Source organism: Notamacropus eugenii, chromosome 2 (genome assembly GCF_028372415.1).
Source record: "Notamacropus eugenii isolate mMacEug1 chromosome 2, mMacEug1.pri_v2, whole genome shotgun sequence".
Classification (NCBI taxonomy): domain Eukaryota; kingdom Metazoa; phylum Chordata; class Mammalia; order Diprotodontia; family Macropodidae; genus Notamacropus; species Notamacropus eugenii.
In genome coordinates, this window is record NC_092873.1 from 394,554,897 (window position 1) to 394,572,047 (window position 17,151).

General features: G+C 41.2%; 1 long non-coding RNA gene across 2 annotated transcripts in view; it reads right to left on the reverse strand.

Moving 5' to 3' along the window:
• Positions 1–13,095, reverse strand: part of LOC140529113 (uncharacterized) — a 152,772-nt gene extending 139,677 nt beyond the window's left edge. For both annotated transcript variants that reach the window (XR_011975432.1, XR_011975431.1), the window contains exon 1: positions 12,992–13,095. This is a non-coding gene — a long non-coding RNA (uncharacterized lncRNA). The remainder of the gene's footprint in view (positions 1–12,991) is intronic.
• Positions 13,096–17,151: the final 4,056 nt, after the last annotated feature.

Sequence of the window (17,151 nt, forward strand, 5' to 3'; positions counted from 1 at the left end):
ACCTACAAGTTCTTTCTGTGGTGGCAAAGAGTTGGAAAATGAGAGGATGCCTATCAATTAGGGAATGACTGAAGAAAATGTAGTATATAATTGTGACGGAATACTGTTGTATTATAAGAACTGATGAGTAGGATGCTTTCTGAAAAACCCGGGAAGATTAACGTGAACTGATATAAAGTGAAGTAAGCAGAACCAGGAGAACACTGTACATAGTAACCACAATATTGTAAGGATGATCAACTGTGAAAGAATTAGCTATTCTGATCAAGACATTTCCCAAAGGTCTCATGATGAAACATGCTATCCACCTCCCAAAGAGAGAACTGATGAACACCGAGTGCAGATGGACACATGCTTTTCTCCCTTTATTTATTTTTCTTGCTTTTGTTTTATTTTGTTTTTGCAACGTGGCTAATATGGAAATACGTTTTGAATGACTTCACATGTATAACTGATGTCATATTGTTTGCCTTCTCCATGGGTGGGAGAAGGGCAGGAGAGAGGGAGAGAATTTGAAACTCAAGTTTTTTTAAGTGAATGTTAAAAAACCATCTGCCCCCTCCCCATCCCTTTCCTCGGATGTTTGCAAGTGGAAGGGTGTATTCTCAGCAGTCACCTAAGGATTCGGTATTGGTGATTTTCACTCTGTTTCTGCGGTAACAGCATACGAGTTGAGACCTCAGACTTTTGGTTGCCTGGAAAGTTCTGAAGTCAAACTAGTGGAGAGGAGATGATGAAAATAAAAATAATATTAATAAAAATAATAGCTGCAAATGGAAAAAACCATCTGTAACGCTAAATCTTTCATTCGCACACGTATACTTCCATTGTATCCTAGTTGCTTATATCCATGCACTTTCTTTGGGAGCTCCTCCTTGAGTACAGGCCGGAGTGGTATCTGTCTCTATAGCCCCAGCACCTCACACTTCAAGGAATTCAATGACTATTCGGTGTATTCTTGAATTAGTCCCATCATACACCATAACAAAGCAGCACGGGGTACAGCTTGCTGAATTAGGATGTCAAGTCAATAAGAGAGTAGCCCACATGAAGCAAAGTTCATGAACGTTCCAACCATCCTGACTCGGTGGCACTCAGACAACTTTGGGCTGCTGTTCCTTCGGTGACACTTTAGTTACAACATTCTAGAACTCTTAATGTGTGCTGGCGGCCTGCCTATTCAGTTCCTCCCCTTAAATGATGCCATCACCTGAGTCCAAAGGAGGGATTCTAAGTAGTCACACCCTCACATAGTATTTGGGTTATTTTTTTCCAGAGGAGATGCATATCTTCCAGTGGTCAGAGGTCATAGAGATGTGGTTCCCTGAGGACTGGCCACTTTTTACTTCAAGGTGTCCAGAAACTCCTTCTCATTCCCACCCCAAAAGGAAAGTGTGCCAAATGCAAGTGCTGGTCTTGACTTTGGAAACCAAGGTTTGCTCCCTTCTGACTACTGCAGCCCTGTGTGCTTCCTGGTGTGATGCATGACCTTGATTAACATTGGTGAAGTAATGGCTTTTGATATAAACCCTCTCAGCCTCCAGCTATATTGCGACACTATCTATCTCCAGAGGTATAAAACTGGTTCCCAGCAGCCAGATCAGGGAGGTTCTGACACCTCCCAAGCTAGCTTTACCATTCTGATAGACACACAAATCAAGCATGTTTACAGAAACATCTTCAGTGCCTGAATGCAGCTCTGCAGACCTTCTTGCCATCAAAAAAACTGCATGTCTTCCATCTCAGAAAAAGATGCTGGGGCTAACCTCTAAATAAACACATTGGGCCCCTAGAAAACTGTCATCAAGTTACTGGGTTTGCTTTTTGGTTGAGACATCCTTATGATGAAGTCTGTTTAGTACCTTTACTTCTAAACTCCCTTAAAAAGGGGTCTACAATGAACTTCTACCATGTCAAATTCTGGCCTGTAATGAATAGTGTTCAAGTGGGGTACTAGGATATTGTCTAATATAAAAAAAGGTAAAAATGGCCCCTCCAAAAAGAAGGTTCTCTTATGTTGAACATCTGTTGATCTTATAATTTAAATAAGCATTTATCAATCACCTATTACATACCAGGCCCTATTCTAGACACTGAGAATACAAGGTCAAAGAATGAAAGAAACCTGTTCTGAAAGATCTTGACCTTATATTTGGGGGAGATGAAATCTACATTTGTAAATATGGTTGTGGTTTTCCTTGACATAGAGAACTCCCAGGTGGGCTTTTACCAAAGTAGACCAGCACCTTATCCTGTAACTTACTGTATTAAAGAGTTACATAGAGCACTGAAAATTTAAATGACTTGCCCTGGTCACGATGTCAGAGATGGGACTTGAACAAATAGAAGAATATATATGAGGTAGTTAAAAACAAAACACAAACTAAGCATCTACTTTTGAGTCTAGAACTTAGATTGTTGCTTATAATGATAATCTAAGTTTTAAGCTTAGGTGTTACTCATAGCTATGAAATGGATATTAACCAAAGATATCACATTATTAGTAGCTGACAGCAGGTCTTCTTACTGCTTCAAGTTTACACGTAGATACATAACAATAGCTTGTGTTTCTATAGCACTTTAAAAGTTTATAAAACATGTTAGTCACAATGACCCTATAAATTAGGTAGGGCAGGTATTATTAGCCCCACATTAGAGATAAAGAAACTGAGACTTGTAGATAAATATCTTGCCTGTGACCACACAGCTAGTAAATACCAACACTAGAACTGAAACTTAGTTCTCTTGATTCCAGGACTCTTTTCACCTCTCTACCACTAAAACTGGGTGGAACTACCTTAGAGAACATCTAATCCAATCCTTCTTTATACAGACGAAGAACTAAGACCCATAAAGGTGAAGGGACTTTTCCAAAGAGACACAGGTTTAGGATGAGAGATGTACTGGTAAATGTTTAACAACCACAACCCTGGAAGACAAAAAAAATTTTTTTTACATACAGCACATCTTTAAGTTTAATTTGAATTATTAACATTTTCTTCATCACTTTCTTAAGTATAGATCAATAAAACAATAAGCCCTATCTGTAGCTTGCTAATTTCTGAGGCATAAATGCTGACATTGAAAATTTAACAATTGATTTCCATGAGCCAATTTGAGCTGCTTCCAGCATATCCCTGGTTAGGCTCCAGGTCTCCTGGTTTCCAGGCTAATGTTTTTTCCCTTGTACCACACCACTTGGTGAACAGACAGGAAGAAATAAGAAACTCTTCCAAAGATACACATTCAGTAACAAATCAGAACCTTGGAACTCCTGACTTTGGATAGACACAGTAAACCTGTTTTCAGAAGGGAACAAGCATTTAATAAACCCCTACTATGTGGAGGGCATTGTTCCAAGTGCTTTACAGATATTACCTCAGAAGCCCATAAGTGCCTCCCAATGGGATACACCCTAATTGGACCAGAGTCCTTCCTTCCCCTCAAAGGGAAGATGGAATATGTAACTAGATCAATATCCTTGACTTCAACTTGTGACTCCAAAGAAATTCTACCAACTCCCTGTGTTTAGCCCTCTCTGACTGACTGATAATTATAATATTCAAAGGTATGGGAGCCCCCTAAGGTTGGTGTACTTGTAAGAAACTCCATATCACTTAAATTACCTTAGACTAAAATAGCACAGGGCAGCTAGGTGGCTTGGTGTCTAGAGTGCCAGGCCTGAAGTCAGGAAGACCCACCTTCCTAAGTTCAAATACTTACTAGTTGTATTACGCTGGGCAAGCCACTTAACTGTTTGCCTCCGTTTCTCATCTGTTTAAAAAAACTGGAGAAGGCAAACAACTCTAGTATCGTTGCCAAGAAAATCCCAAATGGGCTCAGAAAGAATGAGACAAGACTGAAATAACTGAACAAATATAATTGTACAGCCCCTAACAAGTGAGAATCACCTGGAACCAATCTATTGTTTTCAGGGCTCAACACTAGGAAGTCAAAATCCAGGGCAAGGCTTATTTCTCAGCACCCGAGAGCTAAGAATAGTGTTTATGTTTTTCAATGAAGTTACTTTTTTTTAAATGTGATAAGACTTTTTAAAAAATATAAACACCATTTTTGGTTCTTTGGATTTGACCCTTGGGCCATAGTTTATTGACCCAGTGATTTCTATAGAGCTGGCTGCCCAGATTAAAGATGTAATTCCCCAAACCCAGGCTAAAGGACAACCATAAAATGGGATGCATTTGTCTTCTTACATCTTTCTTGAATAGACAGGTATACTTAAGTTTGTATATAATCAATAAACCCTTCAGACAGATCAAGTCAGTGAAGGATCTTTGTCCCTTGAAATCTCAGACTTAATAAGCACACAGTACATTTACAAAACCTTGCCTCTATGGCCCCAAAACACCCAGCCTCACCAAAGGACCACTACTACTATTCGCTCCTCTTGTCAATCCATCACAACACATTCAAAGATTCTTTTGGGAATAGAACCCTCTCAAGTTTTACCATCCAATATTTCCTATTGAGTCAGAGCTGAGCTAAGCCATGGGATGGGGGAGGATCGTGTGCATCCGTATTCACACACAGGTAACTGAAAATAGCCTATTTTGACTCTCCAAGCATAGACACGTGGTAGATTAAGATATGAATGGTGATGGGATAAAAAAAATTTTTTTCAAAGATCGACAGATTGTGTTTTGTTAGAAGGTACATGCTTACATCACATAGATCAGGCTTTGCCAGTACTTTCTTCACATATGTTTAGCAAACACTAACAAAGCCTTTCTTTAGCAAAGAAAGATCTGCATTGTTATCTCTCTTGGAACAGATGAGGAGGCTTAAGTACTAAGAAGACAGGTGACTAAGTAACAAAGAATAAGAGCTAAATTGTGACAGGCCCTTGTGCTTAGGGCTTCCTTTACCCTTGGACACTTTGTATAGAGCTCATCACCTTCCCTACCACATGTGAGCTTAAGTTCTCTCCTTTTCAATCTCTTGGGAACGGAGAGCAGCCCACTCACATTCCTACACCACTGGAAATCTTACCAAGCACTTTCCTCACAATAACCAGGAAAATGGGTAGTATAAGTATTATTTATTACCCCCATTTCACAAATGAAACTAGGTGGTTTGCCCAAGATCAGTAAGTGTCAGAGACAGGACCTGAGCACCAGCCCAGGCTTCTAATTCCAAATCCCGTGATTTAGACTCTATACCAACATGAAGCCATGTAGCCCATAACTTTTTCCTGAGTGCAACCCAAACCAAATCAAAGTGGAATTGGAAAAACTTTAACAAAATTGATAAAATACAGTAGAATATCAACAATGTTAATATGTGGTTAACTAAACCAATACACAGCCCACAGGAATCCTCATGCAAGGCATGTCTGAGGCTGGATTTGAACTAGGTCTTCCTGACTCCAGGTTCAGCACTCTATTCACTGAACTATTTAGCTACCACATATATATACATACATACATATATGCATACACACATATATATATATACATAAGTATATGTGTGTATATGTATATATACATACACATATATATCTGGTAGCCAGGTGGCACTCTAGAGAGAGTGCTAGATTTGGAGTCAGGAAACCCTAAGTCTAAATCCTGCTTCTTGTACTTTCTGGCTTTGTGACCCTGGGCAAGTTATATTAACCTCATTAAGTTTCAGTTGTCCCATCTGTAGAATGGGGATAATAATAGCATCTATCCTACTGGGTTGTTATGAGAGTCAAGTGAGATAACATATCTTTGCAAACCTTGAAGTACTCTATAAATGCCAGCTGTTATCACTGAATTAATACAAGCTAAATATGAGGTAATTTCTTGAGGCGGCACCAGTAACGAGGGGCCAGCAGGACCTAGAAATGCCTCGTACAGAAGTTATGCTTCTAGCTTTGGCTCCATCCCCACCAAAGCTTACTAAGTCATAAGATCATAGGATCAAAAAATATTGGCATTGGAAGAAACCCTAACTGTCCTCTGGTCCAGAGCTTTTCTCTGTCATGAGCCCTTTGACAGTCTGGTGAAATCTGTAAGCCCCCTCTCACAATAATGTTTTTAAATGCATCAAATAGGATACATGGAATTCCAAAGGAAATCAATTATATTGAAATACCTTAATAAAACATAAACCTCTGATCTAGTCCAACCCTTGCAGATGGTGATCTGCTGAGTAACACATGTAATTGGAACAAAGTTATGCAGTTATGAGAATTTTAAAGGTCAGGAAGATGAGACCAACAATTTCAGCATCCTCCCCTGATATCCTCAGTCCTGTTGTTAATGTGGCCCTGGACTATACCCCTGAGATAACCACATTTCTAAGGCCTCCTTCTCTCCCCCTCCAGGAGTCTGGATCCAGGCCACTGAGCTCCCAGCTTGCCTTTTTTGTCACGAAGGTTACCTAGGGATAACCTGTCTGAGCTCAGGTGTTGCTAGGCGGATCTGCTGTCTCTGAGCCAACCTGACTCCTAGGGAGCTGGGAACAAAGAAGGGCAGCTTCCGTTCCCAGCCTAAGGAAAGCAGATCATGGCCTGCAGGTATGCAGTCCCCACCCTTTACCAGTGTAGCATTCAAGCAGAAATTATTGTGCCTCTGTGATATCTGTATTTGGCACTTGTCACTCTTTTCAAAACAGGAGACTGCATTCTAGATTGACCACTTTGTTATCTAAATAGATTCCTTTCACTGACCCTTCCTACTCCCTCCTATCCACTGATGCCAGCACATCTCCTACCCCACCCCTTGTGTCCCAATCTTACCCTTCATCTATTCTTCAGCTGTACTCTCTGGACCTCACATCTCAGTACTGCCCTATGCCCCTCTGATTAGTGGGTGAAGCTCCATTTGATGAGGGGGCCTCATTTCCTACCTGGACTCACCACTTCTGGACTTCCCTGCCATGGCCCAGCCTGGGTACCTCCTGCACCACTGCTTTACACATGTACTTTTCAGCTTATTTCCCCCCCCCCCCCCCCCAGTTGTCGTCCTCCATTAGATTGTAAATTCCTTGAGGGCAGAGATTTTCTGTTTTGTATTTGTATCCCCCAGCACTTAGCACAGTGCCTAGCACTTAGTAGGTACTTAATAAATGTGTACTGACTGAGTAGAACCTCGTTCTATTGGTAACTGCCCTTTATATTAAATATATGCCTTCTTCCACCTCCAATTACATTGCTTCGATTTATTTACATATGTAAGGCTTTTTTACCCAAATAAAATGTAAATTCCAGGAAGGAAGGCACAAATTTCTTTAGTCTTTGTATTATCAGCGTCTAGTATAGTACCTGGGACGCAGTAGGACCTTAATAAGTTTTGTTGAATTGTAGGTGAGCATGGCAACAGTGCAAATGGTCCAGAAGGGTGGTCAGTGTGTGTTAGACCCCACACCCACATTCAGGCATATGAGCATTAGCTTTTACCTCTGCCTTTAGGGCTCGAGACAACTCCTACTGATTTGTTTGAAGCCCAGTCTCAGGGCAAGCAAGGGTCCCTTTCATTGCAGCAGCAAAATGGAAGAATGTTTTAAAGTCTGATGTATCCTTTTAGGGTAGCAGCAAGGCATTTGGAAGACAACAAGCACAACAGCTTGTATTTGTAATTATAAGTCCCAGATAGATTGGGGTGGCTACCTGTTGCTAATTATATATACTTTTTAAATGGGGGGGGGGGGAAGGTGGAGGGTTCTTTCTGAAGATGAGTCAGAAACAAAAGTTCTCCATTGTTGTGAAAACAGAAGAACATCTCCTGAGGGGGTATGCAACACACCACTGTCAGGGCATGACAATGGAAAAACTGACTGCCGAGCAAACCAAGCCCCCATAAATACCTAATGATATCTCTTCTGGCCCAGATTTCCTACAAGTCAGTGCCTGAACTGCATACCAAACCACAATCAATAGGAAAGGATCTCTCCCTCTTGGACTAAGCCAGTATTTAAGAGCCTGGCTAAGCATCCTATGCCTGCTAATACAGGAGGATTCAGCATCTGCTGTTACATTAATTGAAAGGCAGTGTTCCAGCTGAAACTCAGAAAAGGTTTTTCCCTCATCAAAGACAAAGAATGTGGACCAGATGGCTTTAAATGAATAGACTTCATCAATAGCTGTATCGCCAATATTATTACCAACAACAGTAATAATAACAGTAAGTAATTCCACTGCATAAAATAAAGGTGCACAGAAATAAACAATAACTGTGTTTCCCAGGACAGGAAAATAATCTTCATATTGACAGTTAAGAAACTAATGGTGTGTTCCCATCAATCACCAGTCTCATCAAGGCTGAGTTTGAACATCACTCTAATATATACCACACATATAAGCACATTATACTCTCATCAATGTGCACTTTTATGCCTATTTAAATTACATTATGAGAGACAGCATTGACATAGTGAATAGAGAGCTAACCTCAAAATCAGGAAATCCTAGGTTCAAGTTTCATCTCTGACATGGACTAGCTATGTGACCCTGGGCAAATCACTGACCTCTCAGTGTTCTAGGCAAATCTCTAAGTTGCAGATAAGGTACAGACTTCCATTCGTAGCCATAGTCTCTTTTCCTAGCAATTCTCTATGCCCATAAAACACAGGTGCAGTGCTTTTCCATATATATTACATGCAGGTACTTTGTATGCCTATGCACAAATGTTTGTTTCAAGCTGTCTCAGTAGGTCTGCTTTCCTCCTTATGCTTTGAGAGACAACTCCCAGCTAGACCATATCTTTCATCCGTCTCCTCCCTCCTCCCAGGATGTGCTGTCATGGAGTTAGAAGCAAAGAGAATGACACAAGAGAGGGTGGGGCATGAACCAATGAGCAAGAGTTGCAGAAAAACTTGTGTTCAGAACTGGTTTTCCAAAAGTTCTTTCTTTTTTTTAAAACCAACTTGTTTTGTTTTGTTTTTTTTCCAGGAAAGCTGAACTGTTTTGGGGAAAGGGGATGAAGAGAAAAATATGTATCCATTTCCTGAGTCATTAAATAGTTCTCTGCAGACTGAGTATAGACTAGTTAAGGAGGTCCTGGGAGGAGGGAGCACTAGCAGGTACACTGCACACTTGGAATGAAGATTGGAGCTGGTCCATCACATATGCTTTTTAACAGGACATCTGTAGAAAAATTGGCCTCGACACGAAGCCTGGCTGAAGGGCTCTAAGGGTGGATTGACTTTTGTGTTTCCCCAAGAAAATGCTTTGAGGCTGGTTGTTCAAGTTGGTCTTCCTGCTTGTTTGTGCAGGATTCCAATATGCTGAATTAGGTAATTCATTTGAGAAGGTGTGAAAGAGGGCAGTGTTACCAGGGACTAGGGTTCCAGGTGGAGCCCTATTCTTAAACCAAGAATACTTTGGAGAATTCCCAAACAGGAAGGAGGAAGAAAGAAGATAGAGAGGAAAAACAAGACCTCAAAGACTAGACTGTTTGAGAATTGAGATAGCGATTGATGAGGGCGGGTGAGGCGGGAAACACTATTGCCTAGCAGGTCAGCTATGGGACAATAAATGCTGTGCTTACATTCCATCTGCTTCATGGCGAGCTGTATAAGGAATACCCACCCACCTGACAGATGGGAAATTGGTGACTAACCTATGAAGTACCTTCTCCAGAGTCACCTGACAGGTTCAGGGGCTTTGCCTATTAGTTTTCATTTTACATCCCTCTTAATAAAATAAAGCACTGACTTGTTTTCTATGTCCATGATGCAGACATAGGGCCTCTCCTTAGAAGACCTGGTGCAACCCCAGCCTGGTCTTGAGCTAGCCTCCCTGCACCTCAGCCTGATTTACCGACAGTGAGAGGGACAAAAAGGCATTGTGAGAAACAAGGAGAAAAGCTTCTGTGAAGGAATGAAAGTTTGCTTCAGAGCTTGAACTTTTTTTGTTTGTTATAAACCCCTTTGGCAGTCTGGTGAAGCTTGGACCTTCTCTAAATAATGCTTTTAAATGTATAAAATAAATACATAGGATTACAAAGGAAATCAAAGGTTAGTAAAACTAAAGCTATATTTTTGTTTTGCTTTCCATCCAAACTCATGGACCCACTGAAATCTATCCACAGACACCTTGATGGTTCATGGACCCCAGATTAAGAACCCTGCTCGAAGTACACTAAGCAGTGCCAATCCCTTTTGAGGAAGCCATTGAAAGAAGAAATCAATGATTTTTAAATAGAGTTTATTAAGGTGTTTTAAAGCAAGTATATGAGTCCCAACTTAGGAAACCTTGTTCTTAAACCGGCTGGATTTGATGTGTTTCTCTGACTGAATCTTTCGTCCTCCTCAATATTTAAGAGTACAGAGGCACTAGATATTTTTGTTGTATCCTCAACCAAAGCAGAAAGAATATTTCAACTAATACCCAGAAATTTGGATTCAAACCCCAGTCTTGCCATTAAATAAACAGGGGACCCCAAGCACATCTCTTCAGCTCTCTGGGATTCAGTTTCCTCATGAAATAAAATAATTACCTTTATTATTTTCTCCCTGTGTTATGAATATAAAAATTGGATCATGACCAATCAATCTCTGAAAGAAGTATTCATTAACTGTCTACTAAAGGCTAGCCACTAGACTTAGGTGCAAGGAATACAAAGTCAAAAATGAAACAATTCTTGCTCTCAAAGAGTTTACATTCTATTGGGGAAGACAACATGTACATATTTTACAAGATAAATATAAGATAGCTGAGGAATTGAGAGAAATGATCCAAGGGATTTGTGATAAAGACTGACAAATCAAACCCCTTAACTTGTCAGGTGACATTGGAGAAAGCAGATTTATCTATCCAAGGGGTGGATAAGTTATTTGTAAAATGAAAGGGTTAGACCAGGTGATCACTAAGGTCCCTTCCAGATCTAGCAATCCATGATTTGATATATGAAGTTGGAGATACAATTGCAAACATTGTGGGGTAGAGGTGAATATATATTGACTCAAGCAGGGATCCTTGAATTTGCCTTCTTGAAAAAAAAAACAAGAAAAAGAAAAATTTTCCAGATCATCAATGTATGCTAGCAATGACAGATTCTGAAACAGATACTTACCCTTTTGTCCCCCTTGATTCTAATTTTCTTGGATCTAGGAGTAGGAGAACCAGGTGTTTACTGAAGGAAAGCAAGCATGGAGGTGAACAGAGATTGCCCCCAATTAACTGTCAACCCACTTACAGATCCAAATGGAAGTCAGCAAAATTCACCCAAACTCCTCTCTACCCTGTGTCACTTATGCAAAATCAAACAATGTCATCCAGCCTGATGAGCATTTATTAACTCTTTACTATACACTCTACTGATTGAGAATTGGCCTTCCAGTCAGGAGGACCTCTGTTGGAATCAGTCTCTGACAACAGACTAACTGTGTAACCCTGGACAAGTCATTTAACTTCTGACATAGTGATTCTCTAAGACTTGAGTTGCAAAACAAGTGCAAATCTGCATTAACAGATAGCTTCCTCACTGGGAATTCCTTAAACCATTAAATCAAAGGTCCAGTCTTAATGGGTCAAACATGATGCTTGGTTCAAGGGTTACAAAGATAAAAATGAAAACATAAGGACCTTATATTCTATTGCAGAGAAAGTACTTAACATGAAATCACTAACACATGTTCAAATCCTGCGTCTGACACTTTCTGGGTGTGTAACCCTAAACAAGTCAATAGATTTCTCTGGCCCTCAGTTTCTTCATTTATAATACTTGATGACTGGACTCAGACTTTAGAGGCATTAAAATCTGGCTCTGAATCTAAAATCTTAATTTGGAAGGGCACAAAAACACTAACAATTTGGGGTTTGGGAAAAGTCTTCATGGAGAAGATGGCAGATGAGCCAAGTTTGAATGGGGCCATAGATTCCCAAAGAAAAGGGGTGAGGAGGATGAACAGATTAAAAAGATTATCTATTAAGACCACCTCCTGTCCCTAATTTACATTAAATACTTAAAATCTGATCCATCTCAGCTATAAATAACTGCCCCTCTCCCAGAACCTCAGAGTTCTCAGAAGGACCTACGATACACATCTGTAACACACATAAATGAAGATCCCATGAACAGACAGACAGACCTAGGCCATAGAGCTTCACCAAGTGAGGAAAACTTTTCTTCCCATCTCAGCTGCCTCCAAGGACTATTTGACTACAGCCGATCATATGACTTTGTTCTTGGAGTTACATTTTAACTGAAAAAGTTTAACAACAGCTATGACTTATGGCCTTCTAAAATTGGCAGCAGAAAAATGGGCTGAGGAAGTAATGGAAAAAAACCACAAGTGAAGCCACTCCATGTTGTGCACAATTTCTGGGCACTTTTTTCTTTCCAATCCTGTGCGTGTGTGTGTGTGTGTATGTGTGTGTGTGTGTGTGTGTGTGTGTGTGTTTCAGATGGTGGAAAATATTTTCCAGATACAGTCCTGGCCTTCCCCAGTCCATATTTATGCCAAGTTTATAAAAAGCAGCTGCAGACAGGGTTGACTGAAAGGATTACTCTGCTGTCTGCCTTCCAGAAGGTGCTTCAGTTCACACCCTATCACCAAGACTCAGACTTCTTTCTGAAAACTCTAACTTTCACACAGCACACCCAAAAAGGAGGACAAACTTTCAACTCAATAAGAGAAATGGAGGCTCCTTCCTCTCCCAAGCCCTCATCTCACACTTTAGATTTGCAAAGTGCTTTGGTGATATTCATTACTATTACTAACAGAAATCATTCAAAGTGCTTGCTCAGAAAAGGAAAAGGAGTATTTTGAGATTCATTTCACAGACCCAGCCCGCAGCACAGTAGAGTAATGTATTTTGTGTGTGTGCTCACATGCTATGCTCTTGGGAGCGTCTGAATAAGAATCCAAACCAAGCGTCTGGATGGCTCTTCAGGCTGCATGCTGTAAGTCTTACCAGCTCTCCATGCACAGATTCTGAGATTAGCAAAAAAAAAAAAGAGAGAGAGAGAGAGAGAGACCTTTGCCATGGGTCCGAGGCTCTCCATTCTTCCCCCTGGGATCCCATTGCTCCCTTACTTCCTACCTAAAGTCAGGCCTCTGCTTGGGCACAGTTATATCTTCACTGCCCAACCTCCGATGTTCTGGGAATTCCCAAGCAGCCATAAACTCCAGCATCCTAACGCTGACTCCCTCCTTAGTTTCCTGGCTAGCCTAGGGCTGGGTTTCCACTTATCTTCCTAGGTTTTCCCTCCTTGCCAGAGCATAATTAAAATAATGATAACCTCCCTGGTAGCACTTTGGGGGTGGGGGGAGTGACTAAGTAGTTAATGCTGGGAAGATGCTTTGAAGAGGAAAAGCCCTGGGTATTACTCATGGAGTGGAAAGGAGCAATGAGTCCCAGGCTGGGACTGAGTCAGCAAAGGAATGACCTCCCACCAACAAACAGGCTGGCACAGCTGAGGTCTCCAATGGGTTAGCTGGTCAAGGCTATTAGTTCAAATGTGCCAAGAGCATCTATCACTGGAAAACCAAAAGGGAGGATTGTCGTAGGAAGACTCTGGTATGTGACAGATTAGGGATTTAGGAACCACAACTTAACTGCTGTTTCCACAGTCCAAGCCTTAGAATAACCCTGCCAAGAAGGCGGCCTTACTTTAGGAGTATCGGTCAAGACAATATTTCCTGGCAATTGTTTGGGAAAATGCTTTTCTCACATCTAATTGTTCCCAGGAGACAGCATTCTCTCCATCTTCAGGAAGGAGGGAGGCTGAGAGCCCAGGGAAGCTAGCTTTGGCACTGGGGAAAGAAAGGGAGGCAGAAGGGGGAGGGGAGGGCAGATGAGTGTTGAAGGGCCTCTCTCATTTTCTCTAATCTTTTACTCTCTAACCCACAGCCCCTATCTACAGAGAGGAACCAAAGTCTGAGATCCTCAGATAGAAGACAAGGGTCTTTGCCTGTTGCTTCCGCTGCTGGAGATGGCTGTTTGAGATCTGCAGCTTTGACCCTTGACCAAAAAGAAGGGACTTGGACAGCAGCTGTAGCTGGAGAGGCAGGAGCAGAAGAGCAGGGTGCCTTTCATCTCCCCCAGCGTGCTGCCAAGGTGCCTTTCTTAGAGACCTTGTTTCCAGAGCTCCCCCAAGCTCCTTCTCCACATTCCTTCAATTCCTGCTCTTGCCCCCTCTCTCACTGACTTCACCACATCTTATCCCTGTGCTCTACTCTTCATTCATTTTTTTTCTTCCTTCCTTGATCATCACTCAAAACAACACAAACCATGCATATGCATGAATGTTGGGGTCCCCTAACTTTCCCTTCTAGAAAACCCACCCCTTCGTAGGCCTCTTCTAAGCATGTTTATCCGCCATTCTGTGGGCCTGAGAATGATCAGGATAATAAGAAAGGCTGGGGCCAGAATCCAAGGTGTCCAGTCAGAAGGGGGGGATGAAGGGGTCTGAAACAGGCCTGAGCTGCAGCTGTAACAGGCGAGGAAATGACTTTGTTCTATTTTGTTTTCAAGAAGGTGGGTGGAATCACTGGTTTGGAGAGGTTTAGAACAGAAGAAGAAGGAGGGGGGAAAAATCTCCAAAAAATTGCAGGGGAACAGAGTTCTTCTCCCTAGTTATAAGAGTGCCATCTAATGGTGTTGGCCACAGGTGCAGCATCAAGTCCAAACAGAAAGGACCATCTATGTGAGGCTGCAGGCGGGGAGTGATGAGTTAGTAAGGCTACTGTCCTCAGGGATCTGCTAACCACAGGCACTGGAAACCTATGGCCTCTTTGACAAGTGCACACGTTAGCTTCCTCTAAAAAGATACCTGTAAAAGTAAGGGGGTGGGGAGTAAAGAGGGTGTGCAGAGGATTGCTTTTCCTCTTTCTCCCCCCATCCCAGCTATCTATCTAATTGGCACAGTGAATAAGAGCTCAGGACCTGGAAACAGGAAGACTTCAGTTCAAATCTGACTCCAGACACTTAATAGCTGTGTGACCCTGGGCACGTCACTTGACTGCTTTATGTCTCAATTTCCTTAACCAATAAATGAGAATAATTATCACACTTACCTCCCAGGGTTGTTGGAAGGATCAGATGAGATAAAAATTGTGAAGCATTTAGCACAGTACCTGATACATAGTATGTGCTACATAAATGTTAGCTGTTATCTATTTATCTATCCACACTTACCTATACATACATATATACTTCTATGGCTGTATATGTATACCTATATATTCATATATGGATGGATATGTGTGTATCTATACGTATCTACTTATAGTAAATATCTAGATCTCCACCCTAATAGAAGCAAAACAAGAGCACCTGGTTCACAAAATCCTTTTATAAGGCTTTCTTGCCTACATGTAATGGTGGTTGTATCTGACTCTTTGTGACTCCATTTAGGGTTTTCTTGGCAAAGATCCTGGAATGCTTTGTCATTTCCTTCTCCAGCTCATTTTACAGATGGGGAAACTGAAGCAGACAGGGTTAAGTGACTTGCCCAAGGTCACACAACTAATAAGTGTCTGAGACCAGATTTGAACTCAGAAGATCAGTTTTCCTGACTTCAGGGACAACACCACGCCACCTAGTCGCACTTTGAGGCAAAAGTTACAGATAACAGAAAGAAATGAACCACTTTTTCAACTGGAAATCTAGCTGTTGTCAAATACTAGCTCCTTCTGCCCCTCCTAACACATGCATATCTGGTAATCACAATGCACACGGCTAATTTGTTTGTAGTTTTCAGATCTATGCTTGATTCTGCTGTATATGGAGGCTGGTGGGAAAGCTTCCATTCCACCCACAACTTACAGATCTGGCTGTAAACATTGTTTTCATTTTAATTCACATAGACATTATTTAACCATTTGTGCTTATTATTTTAACTAGGTCTTTTAAATTGCTTGAAAGAGTATACTCAGCTCACTTTAGAAAAGCTCATGTCAAAAAAAAGAAAGGTCATATTTCTCTAAGGAAGACATGACAAAAAAAAGCGGAAGTGATGGACTCCATTGCAGAATGAGACATACTTTGGTGGATTTGGTTAATGCAGGAATTTGTTTTGCTTGACTGTACAGATTTGATCTGACAAGTTTTTGCTTTTTTTTTGGTGGGGGGAGATGAGAGAGAGAAAAAATAAATGCTTGCTAATTGAAGAAATTTATATTATTTTTTAAAAAGAAAGGAAAGTAGTTCCTTTCTCCCCCATAAAGTTCCTATCCTGGACAGCTTGTTGAAGGGAAGTGAGGTCAACAGTATCCAGGAGAACCTACATTTGGTTTGGTGAGGAGGAGAGAGGTACGGTTAGGTGCTGAAATATAAAGGACCACAAGCAAACAGATCAACGATGTCATCAGTATAGGAAGTTCCCGGAGGGAACTCCTACCAATGCATGTCAAGAACTACTGTGCAGTTGGTAGTTTCAGAATATTTCCTAGGGCTACTGAGATTCAGTGACTTGCCCAGGGTCACAAAGTTATTATACGTCAGAGGCTGGACTTGAATCCAGGTCTTCTTGATTCTGAGACCAACTCTCTATCCACTATGCTATACTATGCTTCCTCTCTAAAATAGAATCTACCTATGTTGTTGTTCAGTTGTTTTCAGTTGTGTTTGACTCTTTGTGACTCCATTTGGGGTTTTCTTGGCAGAAATACTGGAGTGGTCTGCCATTCCCTTCTCCAGTTCATATTACATATTACAGATAAGGAAACTGAAGCAAACAGTGAGCTCAGGAAGATGGTCCTTCCTGACTCTAGGCTCAGCACTCTATCCTCTGTGCCACCTAGCTGTCCAAGAATTTCCCTATACATTTTACCATACAAATGTCCTTCATCATGCTACAAACAGGGCAAACATAAGCACCAGCAGTACTGTGGAATTGCCAGGGCCTGCCTAAAGCTGACTCACTTACTTCTATGTATTCTGCCTTTGCAAATGACCGATCTCCGTCATTTCCAAGTTCTAGCTTTGACCAGAGGTAGGGGGAGAAGGAAGAAAGGGCTTGACTAGTGAGTCTTCCAGTGATTGTTACCTTTACTCACATATGCTTATCAGGGTTGTCGTAGAAACCTTTGAGATGCATTATGCTTCTCTGACTGTATTTGGGCTGTGTTACACATAAGAAAATAAAGAATTGAAAAGATGTCGATGCTGTTGAATCGGTTTTGTCTATCAGGTACCAAATGATAAACAAATGATAAAATGAGTTTTTCACTGAATCAGCTGAACTGATTTATTACTTT